Consider the following 22,950-nt stretch of genomic DNA (forward strand, 5'->3'; position numbering starts at 1 on the left):
TAGAGTCTGTTCATTTCAGGTGGATAGGCTTTGTGGTGTTAGGCAGCCTGATTATTTCTCCCCCACATAAATGGTTTATTATTTCTACCTGACTACCAGAAAGACTACTTTTAAGGCCCACAGCTTTTCTGAACGTATCTTCTCTGGCCAGTCTTCTCGGACACAGCCTCCTCTCCCTTCTGCCATCCAACCACAAGTTTTCTTTGTCAGTTTCTAAAAACAAACCTTGCAAATATACACATCCTACTCCATTGTTCCAATTTCCTTCTTTGGGAATTCCAATTATAAGCATACTAGACTTTCTTTGCCAGTCTTTCATATCTAACATTTGTTTCTGTAATCCTTTTCTTTGTTTAGCCTCATCAAATTGTGTTCACTTTCTCTGACTACTGTCTGCCTTTATAGGATCTGTGTATCCCCATGCTCCATCTGCTCTAACCAGCCTTTCGGGGATCATTTCCTCTACCTTGTTGAGTACTGCCAGGCCACAGTTCAGCTCCTCCTGCTGACTCACTACATCATCTTTCAGTGTGTCCACTTCTGATTTATGATCTTCACAGAAATGGGCTCACCATCCATTTTTTTAACCCCTTATGGGATATTTCATATTTTTAAGTCTATAGCAGAAGAAATTCTACCTGCTTCTTAACAGTATTAGTTCTGGTAAAGGACTCTGTGAATAGGTGTTAAGGTCCCCCTACTCTTCTTTTTCTTACAGAACCCTTTTTTTTTTAAACATTTTTTAAAAAAAAATTTTAGACAGGCAGAGTTAGACAGTGAGAGAGGGAGACAGAGAGAAAGGTCTTCCCTCTGTTGGTTCACCCCCCAAAATGGCTGCTACAGCCAGCGTGCTGTGCTGATCCAAAGCCAGGAGCCAGGAACCTCCTCCTGGTCTCCCATGTGGGTGCAGGGGCCCAAGTACTTGGCCTCTTTCCTGGGCCACAGCAGAGAGCAGGACTGGAAGAGGAGTAACCGGACTGGAACTGGCACCCATATGGGATGCCTGCACCACAGGCAGAGGATTAGCCAAGTGAGCCATGGCACCAGCCCGTAAAAGATTTATTTATTTATTTGAAAGTCGGAGTTACACAGAGAGAGGAGAGGCAGAGAGAGAAAGAGAGGTCTTCCATCTGATGGTTCACTTCACAGGAAGTGTCCCAGCATGCCAACAGAGAAATCTACTGCCAGGACTACAGGCCATCACACAGCGACCACTTCACCAGCACCACAGGAACAGTGTCTCAGCATACCTGAAGCAGAACTCAAAACCGTAAGAGAAAAAAACAAACTCATGGAGTTTGTTATCCCTGTCTCTATAATCAACAGAACAAGTAGCAGAGAGGAGTAAAGATTAAAATATGTGAATAATAAATAACTAGCAGCCAACCTACCCTACTGAACATTTCTAGAATGCCCCCATCTAATAATAGCAGACTATTCATTCTTAAGTATTCATGGAATATTTACCAAGATAGACCACTTTCTGCAGCATAAAACAAGGTTAAAGAAATTTAAAGACATACAAATCATACAAGGGGTGTTTGCTGACCACAATAGAACTAAACTAAATCTGCCAAAAGCTTGGTAAATCCTCAAGTATTTGGAAACTGAATCTCATGCTTCTAAATAACTCATAGACAGTGAGACCCCAAGTGGAAAGAAGGGGCCATCAAAGAAGGAGGTACTTTTCTCTGAAGGGAGGAGAGAACTTCCACTTTGCTTATGGCCTTGTCTAAATAAGATCGGGTTTGTGGTCACAAAACGCTTCCGTAGCCTTGGTAGCTCATGGCAGGAGCCTCAGGTGATCACTGACATCATACACAAAAGTGACAATTGTTAAATTAACAACAGAAATCACTATGCACTTACTCCCCATGTAGGAACCCTGTTCTTAATGTGTTATACTATGAGACTTAACAGTAAAATTTGTCTACAAACAGCACTTTATACTTTGTGTGTCTGTGCGAGTGCAAACTGTTGAAATCTTTACATAGAATACAGTTGGTCTTCTGTATATAATTATAAATGATTCTTAATGTAGAATGGGATGGGAGAAGGAGTAGGAGGTGGGATGGGAGAGGGGGTGAGAGGGTGGGTATGGAAAGAAGAACCACTATATTCCTAAAGTTATACCTATGAGATTTGAATTCATTAAATAAAAGCTTTAAAAATAAATAAAAAATAATAACTCATAGACAAAAGAAGAAATTACAAGGGAAATTAGAAGGTGTTTTGAACATATCAAAATTAGTTGGATATCACTAGTATAGCACTTAGGGGAAAATTTACAGCAATAGTGCCTTCACTAGAAAAGAAACAATCTCAATGACCTTAATTTCCAACTTACATGAAACTCAAAATAAGCAGAAATCAGGAAACAATAAAACACCCAAAGCAGAAATCCAAGAAACAGGCAATCAGGAAAACCATAAGAAAAAAAATCAATGAAACCAAAACTTCTATTTTGAAGAAACCAATTCAACTGATGAACTTTCAGGAAGACTTACCAACAATAGGAATGAAAAAGGTAACATCACTGGGGCTGGTGCTGTGGCACAGTGGGTTAACGCCCTGGCCCGAAGCACCGACATCCCATATGGGCGCCGGTTGGAGTCCCGGCTGCTCCACTTCCAATCCAGCTCTCTGCTATGGCCTGGGAAGGCAGTGGAAGATGGTCCAAGTCCTTGGGCCCCTGCAACTGTGTGAGAGACACGGAAGAAGCTCCTGGCTTCAGATCAGCTCAGCTCCAGCCATTGCAACCATCTGGGGAGTGAACCAGTGGATGGAAGACTCTCTCTCTCTCTCTCTCTCTCTCTGTGTGTGTGTGTGTGTGTGTAACAATGACTTTCAAATAAATAAATAAATCTTTAAAAAAAGAGGTAACATCACTACAAATTCTATACCCTCTGAAAGAAGAAAGAATATTTTGAACAACTATGTCAATAAATTGGACAAATCAGAAAAAATGGACAATTTCCAACTGCTACTGTAGTAATCACTTACCACAAACTATTAAAACAACACAAATTTATCATCTTACAACCTGCAGGTCGGAAGTCCAAAATCAGTTCTAAAGCCAAGGTGCAATAGAAAGATGGTCCCTCTCCAGGATCTAAGAAAGCATCCAGGCCGGTGCCATGGCTCACTTGGTTAATCCTCCACCTGCAGAGCCGGCATCCCATATGGGTGCCAGGTTCTAGACCCAGTTGCTTCTCTTCCAGTCCAGCTGTCTGCTCTCTTTCTCTCTGTCTCTCTGTCTCACTGTCTATAACTCTACCTGTCAAATAAATTTAAAAAAAAGAAAGAAAGAAAAGAAAGCATCCATTTCCTCACCTTTCTCAGTCTACTCCTTGACTCGAGGGCCTCTGTAACACCTCTGTCTCCTCTCATCACATCTGCTGCTGCTTCCAACCCTCCTGCCTCCCCCTCACAAGGACTCTGTAGTTACATCAGGCACATTCAGACAATCCAGGAGAACCTTCCCAGCTCATAGTCCTTAATTTACTCACATTTCCAAAGTACTTTAGACCAAATAAAATTAAAATAACACACTCATAGGCAACGGACATCTCCTGGGGCCTTTATTCAGCCTATCATAGACACAGATTACCAAACCTCACTCAGAAAGAAACAAAAACGTGAACAGTGCTGAATTAAAAAGTCTGTATTTTAGAAGTTTCCCATAAAGAAAATCCCAAGCCGAGATGGCTTCACTGGAGAATATTACCAAGTATTCAAAGAAGAAATAATTCTACAGAACTCTTGCAGAAAAAAAAAAATGAAAAGAAGAGAATACTTCCCCATTCCAAAATCCTAGGAGGCCAGTATGAAACTAATAACCAAATCTGGCCTATTTCATTTGAACACGGATGAAAAGTTCTAAATCACCTTTTAGTATATTAAATTCAACAATATAAAAAATGGTAATAATGATATCTTGAGGAGCATATCAATCACAGTAATGCAAGGTGAGTTTAACATTTAGAAGGCATCCAGTATAACTCATTTGCTAACAAAAACAGAAAAACTCTGCAGCCATCTCAGCAGAGACAGAAAAGGCTCTTCACAAAACCCAACGTTGATTCTGGATTAAAATGGCCAGCAAACCAGAATACAAGGGATTTTTGTCAACCTGACCAATAGCATCTACAGGAACCTACTGCTAACAAAACACTTCAAAGGGAATAAAAGAATGTTTTTTCCCTAAGATCAGAAACAAGACAAGAATATCCACTCACACCATTTCCATTCAACATTATATGGGGGATTCTAACCAGTGCAAGCCATGGGAGGGTGGAAGACAAAAAAGACAGCCAAATGGGTAAGGAAGATGTCAAAGTGTCTTCACTCACAAACAGCATGTCTATCCATGTAGAAAGACTAAGAAAATTTACAAAAAAAAAAAGGTACCAGAAAAATTATTAAGTTCAGTAAGATGACAGGATGCAAAAGCAATATTAAATCAAGTATATTTAATATATATTAATATATATAAATCAAGTATATTTTTTATATTTAGTAACTGTCAATAAGAAATTTAAATTGACAAATAGCATTGACAGCAGCATGAAAACAAATGGAACAGGGATAAATCTGACAAACTACCTGAAAAGCCAATATACTGAAAACTATAAAACACTACTGAAAATGTACAAAATAGCCATCATCTAAGTCAATAAAGTTCTGATCTTCACACATATGATTCTGAATATGAATAGACTAAATGGAAATGTTTGCCATTCACTTATCTGATAAAGAATTTGTATCCTTAACATATTAAGAACTTCCAAATCTCAGTAATTGTTAAAAACACAATCTAATCGGTGGGAAGAGCTTAAAAAAAATCAAAGTAAAATATGCTGAAAGTAAATAAGTACTTGAATGGATGCTCAACATGATTACAAGGGATTTTTGTCAACCTGACCAACAGCATCTACAGAAACCTACTGCTAACAAAACAAATTTGCAGCTCTAATTTGCATTAGAGAAATGCAAATTAAGATGACCATGATACCACCACACTCCTACTAGAAGCTACAATCAGAGAATACCAAGTGTCGGTGGGCCTGTAGAGGAACTAAAATTCTCATATGTAACTGAAGTGACTATACTATGGTGCAACCTTCTTGGAAAACAGACTGTTGGCAGTTTCCTAAAAAGAAAAAGGCCGGTGCCATGGCTCACTTGGCTAATCTTCCACCTGTGGCGCTGGCACCCTGGGTTCTAGCCCCAGTTGGGGCACCGGGTACTAGTCCCGGTTGCTCCTGTTTTACTCCAGCTCTCTGCTGTGGCCCAGGAGGGCAGTGGAGGATGGCCCAAGTGCTTGGGTCCCTGCACCCACATGGGAGACCGGGAGGAAGCACCTGGCTCCTGGCTTTGGATAGGCACAGCACAGGCTGTAGAGGCCATTAGGGAAGTGAACCAATGGAAGAAAGAACTTTCTATCTCTCTCTCACTGTTTATAACTCTACCTGTCAAATAAAAATAATTGAAAAAGGGCTTATGCTATGATTCAGTCATTCCATTCCTACCTATTTAGCCAAGAGAAAAGAAAGCACATATCCAAACACATGTACTCACACATGGAAGCTGTGCTTGTATATACATACTTACTTGTAATAGCCAGAAACTAGAAGCAGCCCAGAGGATAAATGCACAAGCAAATGTAATGTTCTATTCTCTGGAATATTGCTCAGTGATCAAAACAAAGTATGGGGCGGGGAAGCCACAGTGGCGCACTGAATGGGGACGTTTGCATCCCATAACAGAGTGTCAGCTTGGATTCTAGTTAATCCATTTCTGATCCAGCTTCCTGTTAATGCACCTGGGAAGGCAGCAAATGATGGTCCAAATACCTGGGTTCCTCTTACTCACATGGGAGACCCAGATAGAGCTCCTGGCTCCTGGGTCCAGCTTGGCCAAGTCCTGATTATAGTGGGCATTTGGGGAACAAACCAGCAAATGAAAGCACATGTTCACTCACTCTCGCACCCTCCCTCTCGCCCTATCTCTCTTCCTTTCAAATACATAAATCCTTTAATAGAAAAAAAAGTATGAATTATACACACTATAACAGAGATGAATCTCAAGAGAGATGAACTGAACTACAACTGTGCAGAGTAAAAAAGCAAGACCCATGCATCTCCCACCCTCACACACATTGCCAAAAAGACTTTGCTTGGCACTCATTGAGAATTCTAAAAAGTTAAAAAAAAAAAACATACTGGGGCTGGGGCTGGGGCTGGGCTGTGGCACAGTGGGTTGAAGCCCTAGCCTGCAGGGCTGGTTCAAGTCCAGGATACCCTTCTTCAGATCCATCTCTCTGGTGTGACCTGGGAAAGCAGAAGATGGCACAGGTTCTTGGGCCCCTGTACCCACGTGCGATACCTAGAGAAAGCTCCTGGCTCCTAGTCTGGCCGATGCAGTCATTTGGGGAGCTAACTAGCAGATGGAAGACCTCTCTCTTTCTCTGGCTCTACCTCTTTCTATAACTCTCTTTCAAATAAATAAAATAAATATTAAAAAAAAAAAACCTCATACAGACAGAAAACAGATCAGTGGTTTCCTGGAGTGAAAGACAAGGTTAGAGGGAAGGGTTTCAGAAGAGTACCCAGAAACATTTGGGTGTGATGAATATATTTATCATTTTGTTTGAGGTGATAGCTTCACAGGTGTGCAAGGTCAAATCTTACCAAACTGTACATCCAAACCATACATAATTGTTGCAGTGTCAGTGACACCACAATAAGGCTATTTAAAAATTTCTGAGTGGCCAAGTAAGAAATGTTGGTGCAGTGGATAATACCCAATATAAACAGGAGTAGTTGGATGGAGAGTACTAAATGAGATCTGGATTGCATTTATAGACTATCTCAAAATTCTTGACTTTTAAGGCACTCCAACAAATTAGGTAGTAACAGAAGAGCAGAGCAGAATATCAGAAATCCCAAATCATGTTTAAATGATAAGGAATGGGAGTTAAAAATTCAAGACACTGGAATAAAGAATGATTTAAAGATCCTGAAAAGAAAGGATAGCAGGAGAGGGGTGTGAAATCTAGAATATAGATGACAGTATTGTTGTATTTTAAAAAAAAGTTTTATTTATTTTTTGAAAGAGTTAGAGAGAAAGAAAAGAGAGAAAATCTTCCATCCACTGGTTCACTTCTCAGATGGCCCTAACAGCCAAGACTGAGCTAGGTCAAAGCCAGGAGCTAGGAACTTCATCCAGTTGACCTCCCACATGGTTAGGAGGGCACAAACACTTGGGCTATCCTCTGCTGCGTTTCCCAGGCCATTATGGCAGGGAGCTGGATGGGAAGTGGGGCAGCTGGGACTAGAACCTGGGCCCATATGACATGCTGCCATCATGCTCTTTGACAAGAAAGACACATCCCCTGTTAGAGAGAATAACCAGAGTAGAGAGAGGGAGAGATTTAATAGTACAGGGCCTATAAATGCAGTACAAGAAGTAGGAGGAAAATGGATTGCATTATCTCTATGGTCTATTAAGGAAGGTCATTGGCTCAGGGCAGATATGTGATACATATCAAACCTGTGATGATCTTAAAGGTTGAAGGACAATAAAGAAAGAACAAAGCAGCTACTACAACAATTGGGAAAACGCACTTTCCAAATTACAGCAGATTACTGGGTTCAATTCAGGTTGAGGATCAATAATGTTTAGTGATACCTGCCAAGTTCATTCATCTTCCAAGGTCATTCATCTGCTCCTTAAAGGTTATCCATTGTAGGGGCTCTGTCAAGCTGTGGTGGAGAAACACAAAGCAAGGCAGAGACATCCCACGTGCCTGCAGAGGTGTGTAACAATGAACTGAGAAGGGAGGAGATGAATGACAGACAGAAAAAGTCAACAAATTATAGCTCTAAGTGAGATCAAACTCATACACTACAGACTTGCAAGCAAGTAAGCCAGGAAAATAAAAGATACACTTGTAGGCCGGCGCCACAGCTCAATAGGCTAATCCTCTGCCTGTGGCACCATCACTCCAGGTTCTAGTCCCAATTGGGGCATTGGATTCTGTCCCGGTTCCTCCTCTTCCAGTCCAGCTCTCTGCTGTGGCCTAGGAGTAGAGTGGAGGATAGCCCAAGTCCTTGGGCCCTGCACCCACGTGGGAGACCAGGAGAAGCACCTGGCTCCTGACTTCAGATTAGCATGGTGAGCCAGCCACAGCACACCAGCTGAAAGCGGCCACTGGGGGGTGAACCAATGAAAAAAGGAAGATCTTTCTCTGTCTCTCACTGTCCACTCTGCCTGTCAGAAAAAAAAAAAAAAGATACACTTGTAAAATGAAGTATCAGAATTAGTACCAAGAGTTCTTCTGGTAGTAAGACCCAGGGCATGACCTTGATAGAGAAAGTACCTGCTTCTTGTATCTTACTGATTATTGCATTTAAATCAACCCCTGACATGTTCTGTACCTCTGCCTATCTAATGCATTGAATTTCAGTCCTTGGCTAAGCCTAGCACATTGGAGTATTCCACCAACTCTCCAGATATGCTACAAAGGAACAAGGTTTCAAGCCAGCCTCTCCTCTTCATGACCACACCATACAGCAAACTCCTATGATGAGAACCTTATTCTCCAGGCCTATAGAGCTCTCAATTTAACACTTGACTACACACTACATAATTCATTATATTGTAGTTGCTGTCAGGTATTCTCTTTGCAATCATATTACAAGCTTTGCATAAAAGGGAAATGGGTTTTTTTTCTTTAGGAACACACTCAACACCCATTTTCCTCAAAGCACTGTGTTAATTGTTGTATCTATGTTTCTTTTCTATTCTCCAAGATTTAGTTCCAAGCTACGTATATAAAAGGATTTAACAGCTACCTCTCAGCTGACAAATAAATCTAATGAAAATGAAAAAACAAATAAACAACCAAAGACAGCATCTAGAGAAGCCTCTGGAGATAGGGGAAGTGGTTCAATAGGTTTTCTCTGGAAATTGGTGCGCTTTGATCTAGCTTGAGGAAACAAACAATTCAGAACAATACCTACAAGTATTGTATCTCTGGGGGACAGTTTTGTGAATTCTCGGACATGTCTCAATATGCCACATGGTTGGGGGGACTGGTTCTGGGATTCCCCTAGATACGACAACCTAGAGGTGTTCAGATCCCTTGTATAAAACGGCACAGTGGGCAAAAAACACAGAACCTGCACACCTTCTTCCACATACTTTTAAAGTCATCTCTACTTATAATATCTAATAAAATCCAAGTATTACATAAATATTTGTAATGCTGTATTATTTAGAGAATAATAAGAAAAAAGCTGTACATGTTTAGGACATACATCATCTTTCTTTCAAATATTTTCAAACACTAAGCAACTTCATAGTCTTAGAAATAATGATCTAGAGACACACAGCTCAACTAAATACTTGCTTGACTTGATCCATTAAAGTAAGGAAATCACTTTTCCTTTTTAAACATAAAAAAGGCCTAATTCCCTCCTTGAAGAAAATATACAAGTATGCGAACAATGTAATTTTAGACAGACAGCATGACTATCTCACATGGTTGATAACTGAAACACTTAGCAACCCCAGACAAATCTTATTTAAATCCAATGTTTAGAATAGCATATTACTGTTCATGATATAGCAAACTTAAAACACACCTAAAATACAAAGTTGCACACATGTAAACATCAAACACTACCATAACACAGAAATGTTGAGGCCGGCACTGTGAGGTATTGGGTAAAGCCACTACCTGGGGCACCAGCATCCCATATGGGTGCTGGTACAAGTCCTGGCTGCTCCACTTTCGATCCAGCTCTCTGCCATGGCCTAGAAAAGCAGTGGAAGATGGCCCAAGTCCTTGGGCCACTGAACCCATGTGGGAGAAGCAGAAGAAGCTTCTGGCTCCTGGCTTCAGACTGGCCATTGTGGCCATCTGGAGAGTGAACCAGTGGATGGAAGACCTCCCTCTCTCTCTCTCTAACTCTCTCAAATAAATTAAAAAAAAAAAAACAGAAATGTTGCTTACTATCAATATTAACAAGCTGTCATTTACTGAGGCAGTCAGGCACTATTTAATCTTCACATTCTTATTACAATAGTATTATCATTAAAATAATTTTATAGATGACAAAACTGAGGTGTAACAGAGTTAAGCAGACTGTTCAAGGCTGTACAGCTAAGAAAACCTGAACATGGAACCAGTTTGCCTTTTAACCAAACTTCAGAAAATTACTTGGCACTTAAGAACTTTCACAGAGATGATGCAATGAGCTCTGACTCCTAAGTCAAACTCTTCCTGTGAAGGTCCAGATAACAAATATTTTAGGCATTGTGAGCCACAGTCTGTCAAATTCCTCCACTTGGCAACCACAATGCAAATGCAGCATGGAAGGAGCAGGGCTGTGTTCCCATAAAATTCTCTTCACATAACTCAAACCCAAATTTCCTTCAGTTCTCAGGTGTCACAAAGTATTATTTTGACTTTTTAAAAGCAATTAAAAACATGAAACTCATTCTTGGGTCACAGGCCACACAAAACAAAGAGAGAGGCCTTACATAGCCATGAGTCATAGTGTACTGACTACTGCTTTAATATTAATAAATATAACAAAATAATATAAACATACTATTAAACATGAATAGCATTTGTAAGTAATGAGTTTCTAACAATTATGCCTGCAATTTATATATATAACTATTTAGAATTACCTATTCTCTGATACCACTTTTGCTCATCTTGAGTTACTTCATTTCATCATTGCAGGTAATCTAAAAGAAAAATGTTAATGACATTAAACACTTACACAACTGTGTTTTCTATTTTTAAGATGTCATAAAAGCCAGTCAACGAAAAATTTTCATTGTGGGCAACACAAGACAGCACTGGAAACCAAAAGGGTTTTATAAGTGCTTCTGGAGGGTCACCTCAATGTGGAACATCTGACTATTAAAATACCTAAAATCAGCCAGGAGGACGTTGGCAAAATCCTGGTGCTACAAAAATGCAGTTTGTGATCTGCTGTTAGGAATTCTTTTGAGATATGCTTACTGTTCTTTTTTTTTTTGAATGATTTTTTTATTAAACTTTTATTTAATGAATATAAATTTCCAAAGTACAGCTTATGGGTTACAATGGCTTCCCCCTCCAAAACTTCCCTCCCACCCACAACCCTCCCCTTTCCCACTCCCTCTCCCCTTCCAATCACATCATGATTCATTTTCAATTCTCTTTATATACAGAAGATCAGTTTAGTATATATTAGGTAACAATTTCAATGAGACATTCTTACTCTTCTAATATTCCACCTTAAAATACTTGAACGAACCACTGCATCCTGTGATTACTGTGCTTATTGTTTGCCATTCGTACAATGGCCAAAGACTGTTAAATAAGTATGAGTATTTCTATATGAGAAAACTTTCCATTAGTAACAGTTGATTCAACAGAGTAAGAAATATCTATATCATTATCTTCTGAATGTACATAATACACATTTCCCTCCATATTTAGAAAATACACTTTGTACACTTTAAACAACCTTCAATAGCAAGACACACAATTCTTATTATTGTTCAGATTTATTTTCTATTCACCAAAAAATACCCTGAATGTCATTTACTTTTATATAGCAATGCTTAGAAAAGAAGAGTTTTGTGGTGTCACTGAAGAGTGAAACAATGACACCGTTTTTAGTAATGCTATATTTAAACCAAAACAAACATGCAAAACAGCAGACTGGAAATGGCTTAACTTAGATTCAGAATTTTTTCTGAATCTGTACTTTTTCTATCAATAAGAACTTTTCAACAAAATACAACTCAAAAGCAAGGAAATAGGTATTTAGGACCATGCACAAAAATTAGGACATTTTAAAGTCCATGAGGAATTTTACACTGCTACTTATTCTTTCTTTTAATAGATTCATCTTTTTAAAGTGACTACAAATTCAGAGTAACTTGTCCCAGCTTCTGAAGTATTAAGAATCACTATATATCTAAAGGCAGGTGGGGAAATCATATGTGCTTTCAAAAGCACTATTGCTGTCATCAACAGAAATTATGTCATTTCTACTTGTTGAGTGCTAAGACTCTCTCTAAAAGTACATTAACAGCACATGTCATGAAAAGGTCGCTGCAAATTTTATTAGAACTCTAAAGGCTAATTTTGGGTGCTTGCCATAGCCAACTCTATTTCTACAGTTAAGAAATTATTCAAATTTGTAAGTCACAATACAGGTTAACCACATTCTCCTCTCCCTCCAGAAAGAGTAAAAAAAAAAATAGCAGACAGTAAAGAAATAAAGTTCTGTTTAATTCCACAGTGACAAAAAAGAAAAGTAAGGGACACAGAAGCATGGGTATTCTGTCCAGAATCCAGGAAACTGAGACTCCATGAACTCGGGAAATGTCCAGGACAACAGAGAAAGAGACCATGAAACAGAGCTACCTAAAAATTTCTGATTGCAAATAACTTCTTAGCTCCTCCATATCCCCAGCCTCACCATAATGGAAAATTCTCAGCCACTAAATATGTAACTCCTGGCAAACAATTTTCACTAATGAAACCGACAACCTCAAAGAATTCTACTTTCCGGGACTTTTAGAGTTAGCTGGGAAAAAAGATCAGCTTTCAATCCTATCCTATTATCTTAGGGCTAATCCACTGCATCCTACAGCTTTCAATTGCTGAAGCTGGAAGCCAGAGCGCTTTAGAGTAAATAAAAAGCTTCCTTATGCTGTGAATATCTGTGATCACTGCACTATGATGCAGTAAGATCGGGCACCTAGAAACAGAGGCCTTGCATCTCACCAAGTTCAAGGCTTTGCCAAGCAAGTGTGACAAGACAGGGACAAAGAAGCCACAAGCATAAGCAGAGGAGTGATTACAATAACCAACCACTAAATTCAGACACAATCTACTCTTTCCACATCATTGGATGTTTTCATCACCATAAAATCTGTCTCAAAGAGAAAAACTTTCTTCCTCCCACTGCCCCTATCCAGCTGGAGTCCCCTTTCTCTCCTCCTGAAAGCAGTTACTCACACATGATGCCCACAGCCCTGTCTTCTCATTCTCTAATGAGCACATTACAGGCAGGCTCTGCCCTTGTCAGTCAGCAACTGGCGACCTGCTGTTATGAAACCCAGTTAAGGATCCAGTCCTCTTCTCACGCATCCTACCAGCAGCAGCAAACACACCCTCTTTCTGCAAACACTCTCTCCTGGCAGTAGTCTGTTTGCTGCCTACCACACAGGTCACTTCAAAGTCTCCTCTACAGAATGCCCAAGGCTCAGGTCCTTCTTGTCCTCTTCTACCTACAGTCTGTTCCCCGGTCACATCATCCAGCTTCCTGACAATTCAAACATATCCACCTGGATCTCCTAACAATATTACCAACTCAAAATCAATCCAACAGTGCTGCACCCTAGCTCTTTCCTCTCCCCAGCTGCTTGGCCCAAGACCTTGGCTACTTGTTTGTCTGCTGCCGCAGACCCACACCAATCCATCAGAAAGTCCTGACTCCCACTACTTTCAAAACATACCCAGAATCTCATCACCTCACTACCTACTAAGCACAGTCAAGCCTTCTACCTTTGACCCCCCACATTCGATTCTCAATACAGCATCCTGAGTGGCCCTTTTAAAACTCTGGAGGGACAGGGAGGAAAACACTTTAGTGAAGATATGAGAGGGTGGAGTCTTTGAGAAGAAGATAATTGGGTCATCAATGTAGAGACCTCATGAATGGGATCAATGCCCATAAAAAGAAAACTGGAAGATCTGGCTTTCCCCTAGCAAGAAGAAGCCATCTGTGAACTGCGCTGATCTGAAGCCAGGAGCCTCTAGCCAGGTGCTTCTCCTGGTCTCCCATGCGGGTGCAGGGTCCAAGGACCTGGGCCATCCTCCTCTGAACTCCCGGGACATTGCAGAGAGCTGGACTGGAAGAGGAGCAACTGGGACTAGTACCCGGCATCCCAACCTGGACTGTAACTTGGGGTGCTGGCACCACAAGCGGAGGATTAGCCTAGTGATTCGCACAGCTGGCCATAAATACATCTTTAAAGGAAAAAGGAGAACATTTTAAAAAATCGTCCACATCCCATACTAGAGTACTGGGTCATTGCCTAGCTCTGGTTCCTGAATCCAGCTTCATGCTAATGCATACCCTGGGAGGCAGCAGCAATAAGGACTCAAACAGTGAGATTCCTGCTACCCATGTGGAAGATGTGGACTGAGTTCCAGGCTGCTGCTGTAGGCATTTGGAGAGCGAACCAACAGATGGGAGCTCTCTCAGATCTCTCCACACTCCCTGCCCCGTCTCTCAAATAAATAAGTTTTATTTAAAGTGCCCACCATACGACTCAACTAGTCCACTCCTAGGCATATACTCCAAAGAAATAAAAACATACATCCACATAAAAACCTGTATGAATGTTCAGAAAAGCTTTATTCATAATAGCCAAAGAGAGAAAACAATTCAAATGTATGCCTTCACAAAGGAATGTTAGTTGGTGATGCAAAGAACTTAAATATTGGCACAGTGGTTAAGATGCTGCTTGGGATGCCTGACTCCAATATCAGAGTGCCTGGGTTCAAGTCCTGATCCCACTCCCAATCCTGATTCCTGCTAATGGAGACCTTAAGAAGCAGGAGGTGAGGGGCCAGTGCCATGGCGCAGTAGGTTAATCCTCTACCTGCACCGCTGGCATCCTATATGGGCGCTGGTTCAAGTCTCGCCTGCTCCACTTCCAATCCAGCTCTCTGCTAGAGAGCTATGGCCTGGGAAAGCAATAGAAGATGGGCCAAGTCCTTGGGCCCCTGCACCCATGTGGGAGACCTGGAAAAAAATTCCTGGCTCCTGGCTTCGGATCAGTGCAGCTCCAGCCGTTGAGGCCAACTGGGGAGTGAACCAGCAGATGGCTGACCTCTCTCTCTCTGCCTCTCCTTCTCTCTCTGTGTAACTCTGACTTTCAAGTAAAATAAATAAATCTTTTTTTTAAAAAAAAAAGCATACTTTAGGCTGTATACTTTAAATGTGTAATTGGTATGGTATGTAAGTTATACCTCAACAAAACTTAACAGTCTATGTGGGAACTTTAATAATTCAAATGTCCCTTTATGCTGCCTCAGTGTCTGCCTCCTATGATACAATACAATGTAAAACAAAAGCAGAATTACTAACCCACCAGGTCCTCGGAGATGGACTCCGAATTATCCAGCAGAGGAGCAGAGCCACACTGAAATATCCATGTTTCCTTTTTTTTATGATTTATTTATTTGTTCATTTGGAAGTCAGAGAGAGACAGAGAGGGCAGAAAGATCTTTAATCTGCTGGTTCACTCTCCAAATAACTGCAACAACCAGGGCTGGACCAGACCAAAGCCAGGAGTCAGGCACTTCATCCAGTCTCCCACGTGGATGCAGGGGCCCAAGCCCATGGGCCACCCTCTGCTGCTTTTCCAAGCGCATTAGCTGGCAGCTACATCTGTGGAGCAGACAGGACTTGAACCAGTGCCCATACAGGAAGCCAGCATTGAAGATGGCAGCTTAACCTGCCACACCACAGTACCAGCCTCCATCCATACTTCTACATAAAGATTCACGGTGTATAGTTCCCTAAAGTGGGATGTTACTAACGTATGAGTTGATTTTTTATATATTTAGAGGTGGCTTATGCTAGAATTAAATGTGGGGTAGGCATTGAGTGCAGCAGCTGAGATACAGGTTGGGATGGCCACAGGCCCCCTCAGAGTGCCTGGACTCAAGCCCCTCCTCCACTTCCAAGTCCAGCTTCACCTTGACTCAAACCCTGGGAGACAGCAAGGAATGGCTCCAGCACCTGAGTCCTTGCCACCCACAGGGTAGATCTGTATTGAGTGCCAGCCTCCTACTTCAACCTGGCCCAGCCCCCAGCCCCAGCTACCTAATTCTTTCTCTCTTTCCCTCCCTCTCTCTCACACTCTCTGACTTTCAAATACAAGTAAAAAAAAAAGTAAATATATTTAAAACTTGTCACTACAGGAATTTCACTTTAACAGCAGAAAATCATAAAAGCAGTATCAGCCTGCTCTAGACAGCCTAACAAAAAGCACCTAACAAAAAGCAAACAATTTTGGCTGCTCTAGTGTTAAAAAAAAAAGAACACATTTTTTGAGGTTATCCTGATCTTTTGCCCTCAACTGGAGCTAGTTCCAGAGCATGATGGATCTAAATGCTGTTCTCACCGACTTAGGCTGAAATCAAGCCCATCAGCAAGCCAGCAGACACTGGTGTGCACACACAAGGTATTAGAATCTCACACACTTAAGTTGTCCTAATTTTCATTCTGCAGAAAAGTCAAAGAAATTCTGATGCCCACACCAAAATTCAAGTTGTATACTCTAATTACATGACTAGTTCACATATACAAGTTTTTAAGTTAAATAAACTGCTAAAAAATACAAAGAAACACATAGCTCACACTTGCAAGTTCACCCTAAATCGTTTAGATATGTTCAGTGTGAGAAACTATCATGCCCTTTCATTGTCTTTGCTTACATGCCCGATCCTGTTCTCATTCCACCAGAACAACTTCACTATTTTGTTCTCATCTATTTGCACAAGGATTTCCCTGCCAAATACCATTAGACAAAAAGTTTACAGTGCTGAAAAACATCTGCAAAGCATTGGTCTACTGAACAATGATAAGCTTGACTGTAAAATATTAGATAATGTCCTTGCTAGACTGTGGACAACTGAGCAAACTGAAGATCCTGGAAGCTTGTTGGAGAAAACAAGAACACTGAGAAGGCATCACCTTCTGTCAACTTCTCATCACCGCTTCATGATCAGAAAGGAAATCACTTTTAGGAACGCTCAAAGGAAAGGACTATTTCACTATTCCCCAATACCAGCTCTATCACTGAAATGCAAAATGGCAAATCCTTGGCACAGCCTGTGATGCTGGCACCCTGTATGAGCACTGGTTCAAGTCCTGGATGTTCCACTTCCAATCCAGCTCTCTGCCAACACACCTAGGAAAGCAACAGAAGATGGCCCAAACACCCACATGGCTTCAGCCTGGCCCAGCCTCAGCCTTCGAGGCTACTTGAGAAGTGACCAGTGGATGGAAGATCTCTCTGTGTCTTCCTCTAACTCTGATTTTCAAACAAATAGATGATTCAAAGAAAAAAAAAGGAGGAGGGAAGGAAGGAAATAATGAAGGAAAGGCAGACCAGCAAATCCAGGTTATTTAACAAGAAGCAGCCCAAAGAAGATGCCCTTGACAACATCGCTAATGAAAAAGTGAGAAATCTTGAGCACAAGAGGCAAATAACACCTGTAATCTAAAGAAAGACGACTACCATTTCCAGCAACAGTCATGGAGATTACTACCTTAGATTAATGTTTAAGGAATAAATACAAACACTGGAGAGGGTTTGAGTGATATTAACCTTGTCTAAATTACTGTAGTGAGGTACACATTTTCATCTAGTTACCTTACTCACATGACATCCACTGATTGCTTTATGAATGTTTTAGCCCAATCTGCAAACAGGCAAATTTAGTTTACCTAGATTACTGTCATCAATTTGAGGGAAAAAGTTCAGAGTCAATCTACAAAATAAAAAGAAGCTTTTACGTTTTCTCTTTCCTGATCTTGCAATCTAATGGAAATAAAGTAAGTCTGGATGGATGGTTCAAACCTGTTCCACAAAAAATGTTCACATACTTTTTTTTTTTTTGCTCTATGACATTTTATTACAAATAAATGGAGCCTCATGTCTAGAGAAAGGATCTCATTACACTTCAATTTAATTAAATAATTTGTTTAAAAAGTTTTTCCTCAATCCAGATTTCAAATGACTGTCTTAAGACACAACCAATGCTGAAATCCTGTCTATATATTAATGATGCATGAGATTAAAATTATTTTTTTAAAGATTCAATTAATTTAATTTGAGAGTCAGAGTTACATACAGTGAGAGGGAGAGACAGAGAGAGGTCTTCCTTCCACTGGTTCACTCCCAGGTTGGCCGCAACAGTCACAGCTGGGCCGATCCGAAGCCAGGGGCCAAGAGCTTCTTCCCAGTCTCTCACATGGGTGCAGGGCCCAAGCACTTGGGCCATCTTCTACTGCTTTCTCAGGCCACAGCAGAAAGCTGCACAGGAAGTAGAGAGGCTGGGACTAGAACTGGCGCCCATATGGGATGCTGCACTGCAAGGAAGAGGATTAACCTACTGCACCACGGGGCCCGCCCCAGATTAAAATTCTTAACTTGAAATTTTCTCTGCCTCTAACCTATGATGGTGACCCATTAAAATGAATAACATTTTCTTAGGGGAAATACCATACCTCCAAATCAGTCCCAGTAAAAATCCTAATATTCAGGACATGAGGAATAAGAAAGCAATAAGGCATATAGAAAGCAATCACAGTAGTAAAACATCATAAATATGTCCTCCTTATCAGTAATGAAATGTACATGGACCAAATTTGCCAACCAAAAGACAGACATTGGCAGAGTGGAGATTAAAAAAATCGATCCCACTAAATGTCACCTGCAAGATTCTGACTTTGGAGTCAAAGGCACAACAAGGTTCAAAGGGAATGGACGGAAAAAGATACCCCATGCATACAGTAACCAAAACTGGGCAGCAGTGTCTACACTAGTATCAGACAAAATGGCTTTAAATCAAACAAGGACGCCAGAGACAAAGAATATATTAATAAAACAAGATATTACCAAAAGGTTCAGTAGAAAGAAGGTATAATTATCAACCTATGCAAATCTAATAATAGACACCAAAATACACAAAGCATAAATTGTCAGAATTAAAAAGGGAAACAGGAGATCTGGAAACAAATCAGCACATGAAAGAGACAGCTGCACTCCTCACAACAGCCAAGCTATGGCATCAGCCCAGATGCCCACTGATGGATAAACACAACCTGGTATACGTCACAATGGAATACTACTGAACCATAACAAGGAAGGAAATCCTGACATTTTCAGAGATGTAGACAGAACTGCAGATCATTCTGTTAAGTGAAACAAGCCACATGCAGAAAGACAAATATTGTAGGTTCACATACATATGGAAGCTAAAGCGGGTAAAAGCCACCACTTGCAATGTGGCACCCCACATCAGAGAGCGGTATCCCAGCTACCCTGCTTCCAATCAGGCAGTGGAAGATGGCCCTGCCACCCAGGTGGGAGACCAGGATGCAGTTCCTGGCTGATGGCTTCAAACTGGCCTACATCTAGCTGCTGTGGCCATTTGGGGAGTGAACCAGCACACAGATCTCCACCCACCCACTCACCCACCACCACCATTCTGGCTTTCAAATAAATACATTATTTTTTTTTAAGTAGTCCATCTGAACTTAGAACCGTGTTCACTAGAGGCTGGAAATGATAGAGGAAAAAAAGGAGCTGAATAATGGGTTCTGAAGCAAGTCAGACGGAAGTACCAAGTTCTAGTGTTCCAAAGCACAGTGGGACACCTGTAAAAGAGGAGCTAGTAGGATTTAAGAACAAAGATAAGGAAGCCGACTTCCTAGTTTGATTGGTTCACAGTGTATATGCACTGAAATATTGCACTGTACCCTATAAATATATATAAGCATTTCATGTTAATAAAATGGTTAAATAGGCCGGCGCCGCGGCTCAATAGGCTAATCCTCCACCTTGGGGCGCTGGCACACCGGGTTCTAGTCCCGGTCAGGGCACCGATACTGTCCCGGTTGCCCCTCTTCCAGGCCAGCTCTCTGCTGTGGCCAGGGAGTGCAGTGGAGGACAGCCCAAGTGCTTGGGCTCTGCACCCCATGGGAGACCAGGATAAACACCTGGCTCCTGCCATTGGATCAGCACAGTGCACCGGCCGCAGCGCGCCGGCCTTGGAGGGTGAACCAAAGGCAAAGGAAGACCTTTCTCTCTGTCTCTCTCTCACTGTCCACTCTGCCTGTCAAAAAAAAAAAAAAAAGGCCGGCGCCGTGGCTTAACAGGCTAATCCTCTGCCTTGCTGCGCCGGCACACCGGGTTCTAGTCCCGGTTGGGGCGCCGGATTCTATCCCGGTTGCCCCTCTTCCAGGCCAGCTCTCTGCTATGGCCCAGGAAGGCAGTGGAGGATGGCCCAAGTGCTTGGGCCCTGCACCGCATGGTAGACCAGGAGAAGCACTTGGCTCCTGGCTTCGGATCAGCACGATGCGCCGGCCGCAGCGGCCATTGGAGGGTGAACCAACGGCAAAAAGGAAGACCTTTCTCTCTGTCTCTCTCTCCCTCTCACTATCCACACTCCCTGTCAAAAAAAAAAAAAAAGTAAAGAAAGAAAATGGTTAAATAAAATAATTTTAAAAACTTAAAAATGCAGAAGTTGTTCTACAACAATAGTTAGGGTTCTCAATACACCGCAACCACCACCCCAATAAGAACAGAACAACCAGGCAAAAGTAAAGAAATAGAGGACTTGGCAACTAGATCTAACTAGATATAAAAATTCACAGAGAGGCTGGTAAGGCGGTGCAGCGGGCTAAGCCACCACCCAAAACAAAGGCAAACCTTAAGGAAGATTAAGAAAAAAGAAGATTCAAATTACTAACATCAAAAGTGGATATGGGGCCAGTGTCGCGGCACAGGTAAGCTGATGCTGGCAATACCAGGCCAGCATCATGGCATAGCAGGTAAAGATGCCACTGGCAATGCCCACATCCCCAATGGATGCTGCTTCATATCCTGGTTGTTCCACTGCCGAACCAGCTCCCTGCTAATGATGGCCCAAGTTCTTGAGGCCCTGCACCCATGTGGGAGACCCACAAGAAGCTCCTGACTCCTGGCTTCGGATCAACCCAGCTCTGGCCATTGCAGCCATTTGGGGAGTGAACCAGCAGAGGAAGATCTCTCTGTCTCTCCCTCTGTCTGTAACTTTGCCTCTTAAATAAATAAATAAATCTTTTTAAAATCATAGAAAAGACATGAGGCAAAGCCAGCGAGTGCTGGGCACCTCTCCCTAAAATAGCTCACACTCATCATAAATTGAAATACGTGAGAAGTAAATGGAGATTACAAGGGGAAACAAAGTAGGGTTGGGTTTTTTTTTGTTTTGTTTTGTTTTGTTTTTAGTTTATGAGCTAGAGATTAGTTGAGGTTTTCAGTATTTAATACTTAATTTGCACATGTCAACAGAAATGTACAACCAAATCTGGTTTTTATTCTTAGACAGTGTCATTTCAGATTATTGTAATTCCTCCATGTCAATTGGCTCCTGACTACAACCATTACAAAATCTCTCAATTTTCTGCGAATGAACTTTATAGTACTTAGTATTTTTTTTTTTTTAATAAGGCCTTCCCCAGAGCAGGAAAGACTAGATATCCTCAGTACCATTTCCCTTCCTAATCAAAGTCTTGTGGAAATCCTCTTTATAATTTAAATCTACAGATTCTCAAAGCATGGTCCATGTCTCCACGGGTCCTGACACTCTCTTAGGGTCCCCACAAGATCAAATAATTTTTATACTAAATTTAATATACTAAATATGGATAAATAATTTTATACAAAATTACTGGCATCTGGAAAAAATAAAGGTGGTAACACCGCGCCCGCCCCGCGGAGCCCGCGTCTCGCCGGCCGCCCCAGCGCCTCAGGCCCCGCGCTGGGGCCGCCCCGCCGAGGGAAAACTCGTCACACACAACCTGTCAGGTGAGGGCGGCGGCCGGGGCGCTCACCGGCTCCGGGTGGGGGCGCTGGCTGGGGGGCCGCGCCGAGCCGCGGCACCGGGCTGGGCGCCGGGCGCTGGGCGGCTGCTCGCTGAGCGCACGGCGGGTCTGTCGCCGCCCGCCGCCCGGTGTGTCCACACAAACCCCGGAGGCCGGCGAGGCGGCGGCGGCGGCGGAGGCCGAACCTGCCCGCATCCCGGGCAACGTCAGCGCGGCGCCCATCCCACCTCACGCCTCGGCCGGCCGACCAGGAGGAGCGGGCGCGGCACCGGGACGGGCACTCTGAGCGGCCAACGGCCACGGCACGCGCAGGCGGGGGAGCCGCGGGAGAACTGGCTGCGCGCGCATCTCCCCCCCACCCCGTGCCGGGCGTCTTGCAGCCGCGCATGCGCGCGGGCACCGCCAACCGCCCGAACCGAACCGGACGGCGGGGCGGCTCCCTGCGTTCTTGCCCTCACCTCTCTGTGCGCCCAACAAGGGCTTCTCCCCACTCCCCGCCTTTTCCCAGAACTAGGCCGGCGCCCACCCGGCCACCCCCAGTCACCCTGCAGAAATCACTCTCCCACCACGCATACATCCAACTTGGGGCGGGGTCGCTGGGAGGGGGGGTAGGGGTCTCATCGCTCCCTGCGGCCCCCCTGGTCTCCCCCCCACGGCCCCGAGGAGAGGCTGGGCGGGACCTGGCGTTAGCACTGCCCAGCACCGTGGAGAAGCACGCAGTGGCACCGTGTGGCCCAGCCTCATTTTGGGGTGTCGGGTGCTCTACGGCTGGCTGATCTGTTCTCTGTGTGCCCACGTGGACCACAAAGACGGCCCTGCGGCGCTGGCCGCTGCCCCCCGCACGGGGAATGGCTCCTGGGCAGCCAGAGCCATGTGCCAGGGGAGAGGGGGAATGAGTGACAGCGACTTCGTTTTGCTTTTGTGCTGCTATGGTGCCCGCGGTCCAGGAGGGGGGGGGGGGGGTGCTATGCAGAGTCAATCTGCTGCCGCCAGCTACAGGAGTTGAGCGGAGAGCCGCGAGGTTTTTTCATGTTTTCTTGCCATTTGGCTTAAACAGAATTAAAGCAGGTTCACAGTGCAGTGCAGCGTGCCCCCTGCAGATGCACGAGAGACTGCCATGATTTCCCGCATCCCGAGCACCCACAGGTAGGTTATGGTATTTAATTTTCAACAACGGCCGCCCCCGAGCTACACAATCTGAAAAGGCAGTATCTGAGAACACCTAGGTGAGAATATTGAACATTGTGCAAAAACT

General features: G+C 43.0%; 1 long non-coding RNA gene across 3 annotated transcripts in view; it reads right to left on the reverse strand.

Moving 5' to 3' along the window:
* The window catches only part of LOC133772056 (uncharacterized), a 58,363-nt gene extending 36,601 nt beyond the window's left edge, over positions 1-21,762 (reverse strand). For 2 of the 3 annotated variants that reach the window (XR_009867682.1, XR_009867681.1), the window contains exons 1-2: positions 21,705-21,762; positions 10,705-10,764 (exon numbers count right to left, since the gene is read on the reverse strand). This is a non-coding gene — a long non-coding RNA (uncharacterized LOC133772056). Of the gene's footprint in view, positions 1-2,507; positions 2,699-7,692; positions 8,234-10,704; positions 10,765-21,704 lie in introns of those variants that run through there. The other variant, XR_009867683.1, reaches the window with a different exon arrangement.
* Positions 21,763-22,950: the final 1,188 nt, after the last annotated feature.

The sequence above is a fragment of the Lepus europaeus genome, chromosome 12 (assembly GCF_033115175.1).
Source record: "Lepus europaeus isolate LE1 chromosome 12, mLepTim1.pri, whole genome shotgun sequence".
NCBI lineage: Eukaryota > Metazoa > Chordata > Mammalia > Lagomorpha > Leporidae > Lepus > Lepus europaeus.